Source organism: Lynx canadensis, chromosome X (assembly GCF_007474595.2).
Source record: "Lynx canadensis isolate LIC74 chromosome X, mLynCan4.pri.v2, whole genome shotgun sequence".
NCBI classification, from domain to species: Eukaryota; Metazoa; Chordata; class Mammalia; order Carnivora; family Felidae; genus Lynx; species Lynx canadensis.
Window position 1 is genome coordinate 93,435,935 of NC_044321.2, and position 11,954 is coordinate 93,447,888.

At 47.7% G+C, this 11,954-nt stretch overlaps 1 non-coding gene across 1 annotated transcript; it reads right to left on the reverse strand.

Annotated features, from left to right (window-relative positions):
- Positions 1–7,522: 7,522 nt before the first annotated feature.
- Positions 7,523–7,595, reverse strand: TRNAK-UUU. Its single transcript has one exon. It is a non-coding gene; the product is annotated as a tRNA-Lys (tRNA).
- Between the last annotated feature and the right edge of the window lie 4,359 nt (positions 7,596–11,954).

Genomic DNA, 11,954 nt, shown 5'->3' on the forward strand with positions numbered 1-11,954 from the left:
GCCTGAGCTGAAATCAGGAGTCAGATGCTTCACCGACTGAACCACCCAGGTACCCCTGGCAGAGTGGTATTTTAATTCACTCTCTGATTTTTCCTCCTACCATGATTGTAGATCAGTTCACTTAGTAATGCTTATGCAAAGAACAACAAAAAAAAAATGCATGGCTAAAAACATTCATAGAGAGGGTTTTCTTAAAATAGAGCTTTGGTGCACATATTGTTACGCTTATAAATGTTGATGTTCATTGATCCGGTATTTGTTGAATGCCAACTACGGGCTAGCCACTGGGGATAAAATAATGCAACGAAGTGCCTGTGCTCCTCATGTAACGTCTAGTCAAGGAAGAAAGATGACAAAGAAATACACAAACGGCCCTTTAGTAGTTCAGATTGTGGTGAGTCCTAGGAAGCAGCAGGGTAAGTAAGGAGCTAGCCAAGAGTGATGGGAGATGCGAAGTCCTGTTATTTTAATATAAGTTGGTAAGGGAAGGTTCCTCTGTTGAGCAGAGACTTGAAGAAAGTGGGGGAGAGGCGAGCCATGCAGGTATCTGGGGGAAGAGTATTCGAAGCAGAACAAACACGTAAGTTTTATTCACGTTGTTTATCGAAATAGCACAAAAGGCGTTGATTACTCAAACCTGCCTCTCCCCCCAGTGAGAAGTCAGGGTAAAGGGCTTTCCGTGGATGATGGAGCGCAGTTCGTGAACTTAACTTACTGCTTTATCAAACAGTATCTCCTACATATTTGTCCCTGAAATTGCTTGTACCCACAATACCCGTTTGTGGGTTCCTGGGTTCTCATATTTTTAAAGAGTTTGTGTTCTTTTCTTTTGTCAAAGAGTTCATTTTGTTAAGGAATCTCCACACCCAGCCCCGCTCAAACCCACAACCCCAAGATCAAGAGTTGCGTGCCCTACCGGCCCAGCCAGCCAGATGCCCCAATTCTTATTTTTAAGGCGCACCTTTTAATAATAAGGTCTCTCTGCATACCTGGTGCATGATCCGAGCTGAGGTAGGGAAGAGGCAGAAAAATGACAAAGCAGAGCCCTATAGGCAGAAATAAATATACGTTCATAATCTATGTTACAGTGTGTATTTCCTTGGATTTCTCTTATATGCCCCCTACACACGCGCGCGCGCACACACACACGCGAGTATGGTGAAGTTGCTCTCAAGCTTGTATCCAGCCGAGCACATGGTGCACTTGAGGACTATAACAACCCCCCAAGTGTCCTGGCGACTCTCTATGGCAATGATTATGACAGCGTTGGAGCAGGAACGTAATTCTGATCTGACCCCGAGGGCATGGAAAAAGTCCTACCAACCCTTTTCACATCACACCACGAAAAGAAAAAGATAATAAAATTCCGGCACCCTGAAGCGATGAGAAGGATCCACCCCCCATCCCAGTGAGCCACGCGGGAGTGCCCCACCCCCTCCTGGAGAACAATCTCTGGGCACATTCGCGACCCACTCAAAGGCTCTCACTTGGAAGCTCCCGTTTAAGATGTTCACTTGTATGCTTTTCCCTGCTTTGACTCCCCCTCCGTCAGAGGTACCTTTTGTAGGCTAAAGCAATTTGAAGACGCTGAAGTATCGTGGACCCACACATTCAAGGCCCTTCCATTAGTGTCGCGAATGTCTTTTATCTCTTGGGGTCCCCGTTCGCTTGAAGATCGCCTGAAGATCGCCGCCCAATGTCTGTAAATAATCACGAATGGAAAACGCAGGAATGAGGCTCCTGATATTGCACGCAAACAAAGCATGATGGATGCTCCTTAGGAAATGCAGGATATGTGATTCACATCTCGTCACATTTCAGCTTATTGTTAAACACGACCCACTCGCAGATATACAAATCCCTCCCGTTGAAACAAAAGATTCCAGTTCATGACAAGTGTAGCTAGGATGCTAATTACCAAAAGTGCTTACAATTGTGCCACTTTTGAGCTGACGCTGGCCAGCCTCCGTTTGCTGTGAAAGGTTTCAGTCTGCGATGGCAGGCCTGTCTTGTCTCAACTAGGTTTTGCAAAGAAGACAATTTCGGTTATTTATATGGCAGAACATCTTACCGAGGCCAGTATTTATGCGGTATGGGGTAGTTTCCCGAGAAAAAAAAAAAAAAGCCCTGTCTTTTTAGACTAAACTTCTTTTCTTCTTGCTGGCAGCCATCCTATTGATTACACGTATAAAGACGGTGATTAATTAATAGGAAGGGGGTTCGGGAACAGTGATCTTCAGCTGTAATGGGAGAACTTGCCAACAAAACGGAGTTCTGAGCATAATGAAGACTTGAAAATGAAATCTACCTTATCTGGAGAAAAGCTCTCCCAGCCGCCGAAGATATAAATTGGGAAAAATCAATTAGCACAGACTAGAATTGAGAATCGTGTGGTTTATTAGATAATGAAATTGTGGTTGGTGAAGGAAATGCAAACGAATCCGTGACCAAGGATGATAACACTAATATCCTTCTCTGGAGGGACCGTATCAAAATGAAGGCTGGCGTGGCGACACCCTTCTTTCCTCATTAATTTAACTTCCTCCTAGGATGGGGGCGAGTATGTAATCTTCACGCCCAGATGATAATGGGGGGATTAGGCTAAAACCCATTCTGGAATGGATTGGGGGGAAAGGCACAACCTAACTATTTAGCTCAAGGCAATTGTTTTACAGGAGTAGGGGCCGGAAGCCAACAAAGGAGGCCAGAGGGAAAAGCCTTTCTTAAGTTCTCTCTCGGATCATATATGCCCTGAGATCTTGATGAACCCAATATGTCTTCCGGCCTCGTAGTTTCAGGGGCGATGGGTGGTGTTTACAGTGGTTTCTTACCCATCGCAATGAGAGTTATTGACAAAACGATGCGTCTTGCCAAATACTGTACGAGATCAGCTATCAAATACATTGCCTCGCAGACGTCCCCAGGGAGCAGGGTATAAATGGACCCCCTTCCCAAGGGTGATAAAACACCAGACCCTGAGAGCAGGAAGCGTGCTGAGAAATCATCTGGTTTAATTCTCTCATCTCAGGGAGGGGCAAGCTGTGGCCAAGGGAGAGAAAGGACTCTCCCAAGGTCATTCGCTCAGTAAAGCTCTTCATCTTTCTGGACTCTAGACCTTTCTCTTAATCCATGCTATTTCTTGCTGAAGATGAAGTTAGTGTGGGGACAAAGTGGAGACACGTCTTCTTTCATTTTCTCATTCAACTAGGTTTTCCAGGTTTCGCAAATAAACAACTTTTTTTTTTTTTTAAGTTTCTTTAGAGAGAGAGAGAGAGAGAGCGAGCATGGGAGGGGCAGAGACAGGGAGGAGAGATTTCCAAGCAGGCCCCTCACTGTCAGCTTGGAGCCCCAACGTGGGGCTCGAACCCACGAACCATGAGACCACGACTCTACCTGAAATCAAGAGTCAGACGCCCAACTGACGGAGCCACCCAGGAGCCCCAATAAACAACAAATTGTAAGTATGTCCCACATATTGCATGGGGCATACTTACGCTAAAATCTATTTGCTGTTTATCAGAAATTCAAATTTAGCTAGGTGCCCTAGATTTGACGTGGCTCTCCCACATAGCTTTCATTCTTTCTCTGTGCCAGGTCCTTCATTATTGTCCGTGGCGAACAAAATAATTTGTGATACACGCTGAAGTCAGTGAGGCTTCAGAATCAGTGGATATAGCTGTTCTGTTTCCTGGAGCCCCACTCACCCACAAATGCTTCATGCATTCAAAGGAGTCTTTTGCATGAGGTCACTTATTTGGAACGTGTCTCTCTTGCTTCTAACAGGTGGGTCGTAGGGCCGGGCAATAATCAAGCATGGATGGTAAGAGGTATTTATGAATTGAAGAATGCTGTATAGGGGCGCCTGGGTGGCTCACTCAGTTGAGCATCTGACTCTTTAAATTTTTTTTTTTAATGTTTATTTCTGAGACAGAGAGAGACAGGGCGTGAGTGGGGGAGGGGCAGAGAGAGAGGGAGACACAGAATCGGAAGCAGGTTCCAGGCTCCGAGCTGTCAGCCCGGAGCCCGACGCGGGGCTCGAACCCATGAGCTGTGAGATCGTGACCTGAGCGAAGTCGGGCGCTCAACAGACTGAGCCACCCAGGCGCCCCAACACCTGGAAATTTCTTAAGCTACAGGTTCTTAGGTCTCACCCCCGAAGGATCTAATTTAGTAGATCTGGGACTTAACCATGGTGCTCATGCAGGTGATTCAGGGACTACGTGTTGGAAAGCGCTGGCCTAAGATAATGGGAAGACAGTCTTTATCTCCCCTCCATCCCGACATCTTTCTGCACTCCTGTTATGCAACCATAGGTAAGTCCCCTTCAGTGTTTTAGCCCCCACTCCAACATTTATTGCGCTCATGTAGCAGTCTATTTGCCACTATTTACTCCTTTTTAAAAAAAAAAATTTTTTTAATGTTTAGTTTTCAGACAGAGAGAGACAGAGCATGAATGGGGGAGGGTCAGAGAGAGAGGGAGACGCAGAATCCAAAGCAGGCTCCAGGCTCTGAGCTGTCAGCCCAGAGCCCGACGCGGGGCTCGAACTCACGGACCGCGAGATCATGACCTGAGCCGAAGTCGGACACCCAAACGACTGAGCCACCCAGGCGCCCCTCTCTATTTACTCCTTTTAAACATGAGTTCCAATTTATGAAGTGGCTTCCAATCTTCCCCCCAAAATAAGGTTGCTAGGTGGTTGGAATCACAGGCCTGTTGTGGGTTACTTTTGTTCTGACCCAAGCGCACAAAGTCTAGTGGGAAATATGAGCACGTCCTCCACCCTTGTCCTGGATGTCATATACCAGTGCCCTCCTGTACCTTGGGAATGATGCCCCTCGTTTCTGTCACCATGGGAGATTTCCCATCAAGAAAGGCACCATGTTGAATTTGAACTGTTCCTTGAGGTTTGAGCAAGACTTCAAAATACAGAGATGGAAAAATATTCTAGAAAGAGACACCATTGCACTATAACAGTTTAATGTTTCTGATACTTGAGTTATCATCCGAATCACCTGAAGAGTTTGGTAAAAATTTATTTGGGGAGAGGGGCGCCTGGGTGGCCCAGTCGGTCAAGCGTCCGACTCTTGATTTCGGCTCAGGTCATGATCTCATAGTTCGCGACCTCCAGCCCTGCATCTGGTTCTGCGTGGACAGTGTGGCGCCTGCTTGGGATTCTCTCTCTCCTCCCTCTCTCTCTCTGCCCCCTGCCCAGCTGTGCTCGCTCTCTCTCTCTCTCTCTCTCTCTCAAAATAAATAAATAAACTTAAAAGAAATTATTTGGGGAGAATATTCAAAATCAGTCTCAGATTGAACTAAGTACAGAATGGGCCCTGGAGTCCAACTTTTAAGCAAACTCCACATTTATGAAGTATAATTAGGCTTAAGGACAACTTGAGCTAAAGTATGGGCACATGAAAAAAAAAAAGACGTAGGGGCATCGGGGTAGCTCAGTCAGTTAAGCGAAGGACTCTAGTTTCAGCTCCGGTCATGATCTCATGGTTCATGAGTTCGAGCCCCATGTCAGGCTCCCCAGCTGGCAGCACGGAACCTGCTGGCGATTCTATCTCTCCCTCCCTCTCTGCCCCTTCCCCGCTTGTGGTGTCTCTCTCTCTCTCTCTCTCTCTCTCAAAATAAATACACTTAAAAAAAACACAAATACTTTATGAAAAAGAAGTAAAGCACGCTAGTATACTTGACTCTTTTTGGGGGGGGGCTGGGGAGTGGGGTCTAGGAATCAGGCGGTGACCCACTGAATGCTGTAAGTCTCCTTGATTCCTACTGCCTTGCCATTATGAAGTCAGACATGGTTTCAGGACATACAAAAACATGTTTTAGTCCGATGCACCCAACAGCAAATGTGCCAGGGAGAGCGGAGCGTGGACGTGAAGTGCTGACCTACATTCACTCAAACAATAACAGATAGCACTTCATCAGTCATTACTTGGCCCATCAGAATCAGTAAAGCGCCCAAAAATGACTATGCCTTATTCAGCAATCTAGGTGTGCTTTGAAAGCCTCCTTTGATGGATCGGGCTTTCTGCAGCGTGATTGATGGTTCGGACACCATAGCCTGGTGACCCAGAGAAAGACATTCTTTTGTTTTTTTTAAGAGAGAGAGCGCGCGCACACACGAGTGAAGGGGAGGGGCAGAGGGAGACTCTTAAGCAGGTTCCATGCTCAGCGTTGAGCCCGACGCAGGGCTCGATCCCACAACCCCGGGATCACGACTGAACCAAAATCCAGAGTTGGACGCTCAACTAACTGACCCACCAGGTGCTCCCCAGGGAAAGCGATTTCATGTCTGATTCCAATGCCCTGGTGGCACTTGTGTGTGTATATATATATACATATATATATACATATATATATATATATATGTATATATATAAGTATGTATATGTATATATACGTATGTATATATATGCACGTATGTGTATATATACGTATGTATACGTGTATATACATGTATGTACGCGCATACAGGTGTATACATGCATGTATATACATGCGTATATACACACATATATACATACGTATATATACACATATATACATACATATATACACACATATATACATATGTATATATGCATACATATATATACACACACACATATACATACGTATATATATACACACATATATACATACGTGTATACACGCACACATATATACATACGTGTATATGTATACATATATACATATATACACGTATGTATATATACACATATGTATGCATATACATATACATACTTATATATATACATACATGCTTGTGTGTACCCGATACAGCGGTAGGCCTTGTACCTGGATTTTTTTTATTTAGTTTTATTTAGTTTTATTTAGTTCTTCAGACATGTATATGGGTAGATGCTATTAACTTCATTTCATGAAAGAGCGAGCTGTGACTTAGAGAGGATTCCTTCACTCCTTCATACATTCATACATTCAGCAAATATGAACTGAGCACTGACCGTGTGCTAGGCACTGCTCTAGGTGCTGGGGAAGAAAACAACTTAACAAAATGGCTTCTCTTGCGGCGCCTATATTCTAGCGGAGGAAAGTGGATCAAGACCAAAGAAATGGATATTTGCAGGTGATGATCAGTGCTAAGGAAAAAAAAAATACAAAAAAAAAAAAGATCGCGTAAGGGGGATAGAGAGTAGGAGCTGTTTTTAGAAAGGGGAATTAGGGGAGCCCTCTGATAAAGTGGCATTTTTGCGGAGTCCCTAAGGAGATGATGGGGGATGAATCTGCCAGAAGAAATTACTATCTCAGGTCACTCTCAGCGCCACAAGATACCTCCACCCAAAGTTCCCCTTTGTCCCAAGCTACCCACGTCACAAGAAAGAGACAAAAAGCAATTATTGGAATAAAGGACCGCTCACCATAGAGGAAGACGGTTTTCGCAGAGAAACCTCGGAGAGCTTGCTCAAGTGACTAGCCTAGGTCTGTAGATGTGTTCTGTATTTTATGACATATTTGTTGTTGTTGTCGTTGTTGTTGTTGAAGTAAGCTCTCTGCCCAACGCGGGGCTTGAACTCACGACCCTGAGATCAAAGGTCGCACGCTCTACCGACTGAGCCAGCCAGGCGCCCCATTTCAGGACATATTTGTAACTTCGAGGCACCAAAGAACTGAAAGTGTAATTGCTGTCCACCTATAGATTGGGCGATTCTGCCCACTCCCGTTCTTGCATGCAGAATATCGGCATCAAATAGCAGTCTTAATCTGAGCAAGTCTGTAGCCCTTTGTTGTCAGAACACAAGCCGTACGTCTATCTGTTCAAAGAGCTTCCCAAGAGAAAAGAACAGAAGGTTTGAAGATCTGAGGCAGGAGTACGTGGGTGAGTTTGCCTTTTGGGTCAGTGTGGCTGGAGTGGAGGAAGGCAGGCAAGAGTGGTAGGGGACAAGGTCACAGAGGTCACAGGGTCCAGGTCACGCAAGTCACGTAGCGAGGGAGTGGGCGAATCGGGATTTAACAAAGACCTCTCTGACGCCAAAGTCATCACCTCTGATGGACTTTAGAATATAGAAACTACCAGATGGCATGCCCTCATTCTCCCACTGCCAAAGCTTCCCCTCCAATCCACATCAGTATTTTTTAGAATGAAGAATGGTCTTCCTCCATATAAAGGACAAACTTCTCCAGGAGGGTTCTAGATCCCAGCCTTCTTCTTCTTCTTCTTTTTTTTTTTTTGTAATGTTTATGGACTTATTTTGAAAGAGAAAGAGTGGGCGTGAACGGAGGGAGGGGCAGAGAGACAGGGGAGAGAATCCCAAGCAGGCTCCGCGCTGACAGTGTCCGATGCGGGCCTTGATCTCGAGAACCATGAGGTCACGACCTGAGCCGAAGATAAGAGTTGGGTGCTTAATCGGCTGAGCCACCCAGACGTCCCCCAGATCCCAGTCTTCTTACTTTTTCAAAGGTATTGTTCCTACAAGCTGTGCAAATACTACTTTTCTAGGTGATCTCATCAAGTCACTGGTGTTAACCCCCATTTATACACCAGCTCTGTCTCCACCTTGCACTTTCTATCTGAGCTCCATGTTTATTTATGTGTTCCGTTGATCTATTTATTTAAAATAAATTTTTAGGTTTATTTTGAGAGGCAGAGAGAGCGCACGTGCACGAGTGGGGGAGGGGCAGAGAGAGAGAGGGAGACACAGAAGCCGAAGCAGGCTCCGGGCTCCGAGCTGTCACCACCGAGCCCGACGCGGGGCTTGAACTCACGAAACCCCGAGATCCTGACCTGAGCCACAACCAAGAGTCGCACGTTTAACTAACCGAGCCACCCAGGGGCCCCAAGTTCTCACTGGTTTTGGCTGGTGGTGTTTTGCGGGCACGGAACGAGCTGTTCCACGCTGAGCCAGCTGGTGCCTCTAGTTGGGGGAGCTACGTCTGGCCCCCCGGGATAAAGACAGCTTCTTGAGCAGGTGCTCCGTGTGGTGGGATGCTTCCTGTCCGTGGCAGACGAAGAGGGGCATTCAGGTCCATAGCTTAGTGTGGCAGGATCTGGATCTTTCTTGCTGGTGCTGACCTGGTGTCTTTGGGTAGGGAGGGAAATTTCAGGTCATTTCCTGTCTGGGTGCTTGTTGAGGTGAGATCCCCTTTGCCGGCTTCCCAGGGGTCACTCATCATTCCTTTGGCGGGAGGAGGGGACTCCACACATTTTGAATTTCCAAATTTCCGTCTGCATCCTGTGCCTCTTCTCTGAGTTCCATACTTGCGTATCCCATCGTTTACTTAACAGGACCATTTTCAGGCCTAACGGATGGCTCACGTCTAGGATATTTTTGATCGCTTCTATCCTCGCCATTTGCTTATTCAAGCCTTAGCGTGGCGCCCTTGGGAAGCGTTCCTCAGGACCCGGTTGAGCTTAGTGGGTAGGCTATTCGCTAGAAAGTGTTGTTAGCAGTAACACTTGTGGAAGGGGAAGGAAGGAAGCAGGGCTGGGCACAGGGAGGAGTCGAGGTATGATGCACCCCCAAGGAAGATCCTACGAGCAGCTCGAGAGCAAGAATAAGCCTTAATAATTGTGGCAAATTTGGCCAGGTCAGCTGGGCTCGTATATGCTCCATGAATCAATCCTACCTTGGACTTGGGCCACCTGGGAAGGGGTGTGGCCTGGGCTGAGGCCGCTAGCTTTAGGCCAGCTGCAGCTAAAGGCTGTCTTCAAATAGCACGCCCAGCAGCTGGGGCAACACGCCTTTCACCGAAGTGGGATCCGAGTGGCACGTCGGATCTGCGTACATAACCACACTCCTGACCCGATGGGCCTTGTTCATCTCAGCCCGGTGGGATCGCGTAGACCAGCACAGGGTGAGTGCCACACCCGTCCGAAAACTTCTTCCCTCGGCCGTGTGATGTGCTAGAAGGTTTCCCGGCCCCCACAGCGCTTCCTGGGCGCCCATCCACAGAGGGCCCACCCTGGCCTCGGCAGAATGCCAGCCGAGCGTTTCCTCCGGCCCTACCGGGTACACCAGTTCGCGTGGGTCCCTTCAGGCCACGATTTCCTCCCCAGCCTGCTTGCCAGGTGAGAGAGCTCTCTGCCTGAACCGTGGCGTGCTCACTGGCCAGGATCTCCCCCACCGGCCACCCCTGCACTAGCAAGGAATTTCTTCCCGGGTCCCCACAGTGTCACCCTTCAGAGTTACCCCTAGCCCTCTGTCTGTCTCGTCGAGAGCCCTTTAGACGTGGCGACCCTTCTGGAGTTTCTTTGGGTGTGGGAGACCATAACGATGCGTCGTGATGATGTGGGTGTTTTCACGTGTGCCTATCGGCCACGGGGACGTAACCTTTTGTGGCTTTTCTGATGACTTTGCTCAGCTTCCTGGAGCGTTTGCGTTATTGTTGACCTGTGTTGGCTTTTTGACTTGATATGGAATATTGTTGACTTGCGTGGGACTTCATCTAGAATATATACATAGATGCGCGAGGGAGATATGCTCCTAGACCAGCCTGTTTTCTCTTTTGAGTAACACCACCAGCAGAGAAGCCAATTAGCTTGCTATCCTCTCCAGGCAAAAACTCACTTTAGGTGACTTAAAGGGCACAGCTGTTCATCATCTGACCACGAACAAGTCTGGTCTTTCCACGGGAAGCTTCTGACTAGAACCTACAAATGTAAGCACCCGGGCCCCTAGAATTTCCAAACAATGTCGTTTTTTGGTTTTGGGGGGTTTTTTGAGTCGCTCTGTGCCATTTGTCTGCACACATGGTTCTTCCCTCAAGTTACACGTTCACCACCGGACCGCTCGGTATCCCAAGCTTAAGTGCACGTCTGAGAATTCAATTCACAGAAGGAGACAGCCACCCTAAACCCACCGCCCAAACGCATTGCCTGAAATCTTGATCTCCCATGAAAATGCGCTGTCACTCTTCTTCAAACGGCCGATCGTTCCTGGAAGGGGGAAGTGAAGGCAGAAGGTATACATGGGGCACTGCTTTAACCCAGAACCGAGGACAGGGCTGCAGTGTTCGCGTCGAGACATTTTAAGGTGTCGAGATGCAAAGAATGATGGGGGCCGGGTCTATCGAACCGGAGTCAGCGTCGGGTTCGTTCACCTTCTATTTAACCCCTCCGGGATGTGCTATCCAAGCAAAGCCCACGGTTCTGCCTCTCTGCGCCCGGGACCCGCGGAACGGACCACTCTCGTGCAAGTGCATTCACAACCTGCCAGGTGGTACACAGTTGGAGTTGAAGCCGAATCCCGACAGCCAAAGTTCTGTAATCCTTGCCCCTCCCTTCATAAAAGGTGTGACCGCTTGGAGGGGAAAAGGAAATTTCCAAAAGTCGATTGAATTAATCTGGGATTTGGGTTACCAGAGGATTCCTCAGAGATTCCTTCCCCTCTGCTCCTTATTTACGTTGTACGGCTTTTAACAGCGCAGTTGGATTAGAAATGAGTTCTGAATATCGTCCCTAGGGCTGTCCTTCTTAAAGTGGAGAAGGGCATTGATGGTTTCTTATTGCCTTCCGTGCTAATTTCCTTTTGCTTCTATTTCCTCTTCCAGTGGTGGTCTTTTTCCTGTTCTCTGGGGCCGGTTCTGGGTAAAAAAAAATTTTTTGCATGTTTATTTTTTGACAGAAAGACAGAGTGCGAGCGGGGGCGGGGCACAGAGAGAGAGGGAGACACAGAATCTGAAGCAGGCTCTGGGCTGTCAGCACAGAGGCCGAAGCAGGGCTCGAACCCACGAACTGTGAGACGGTGACCTGAGCCCAAGTTGGACGCTTAACCGACTGAGCCACCCAGGCGCCACCCCCCCCCCCGCCCTTCTATTTTTTTAAAAATTTCTCTCCATGGGGCGCCTGTGTGGCTCAGTCAAATAAGGGTCTGACTCTTATTGTCAGCTCAGGTCATGATCTCTCGGTCTGTAGGTTCGAGCCCTGCGTCGGGCTTTGTGCTGATGGCTCGGAGCCCGGAGCCTGCTTCGGATTCTGTGTCTTCCC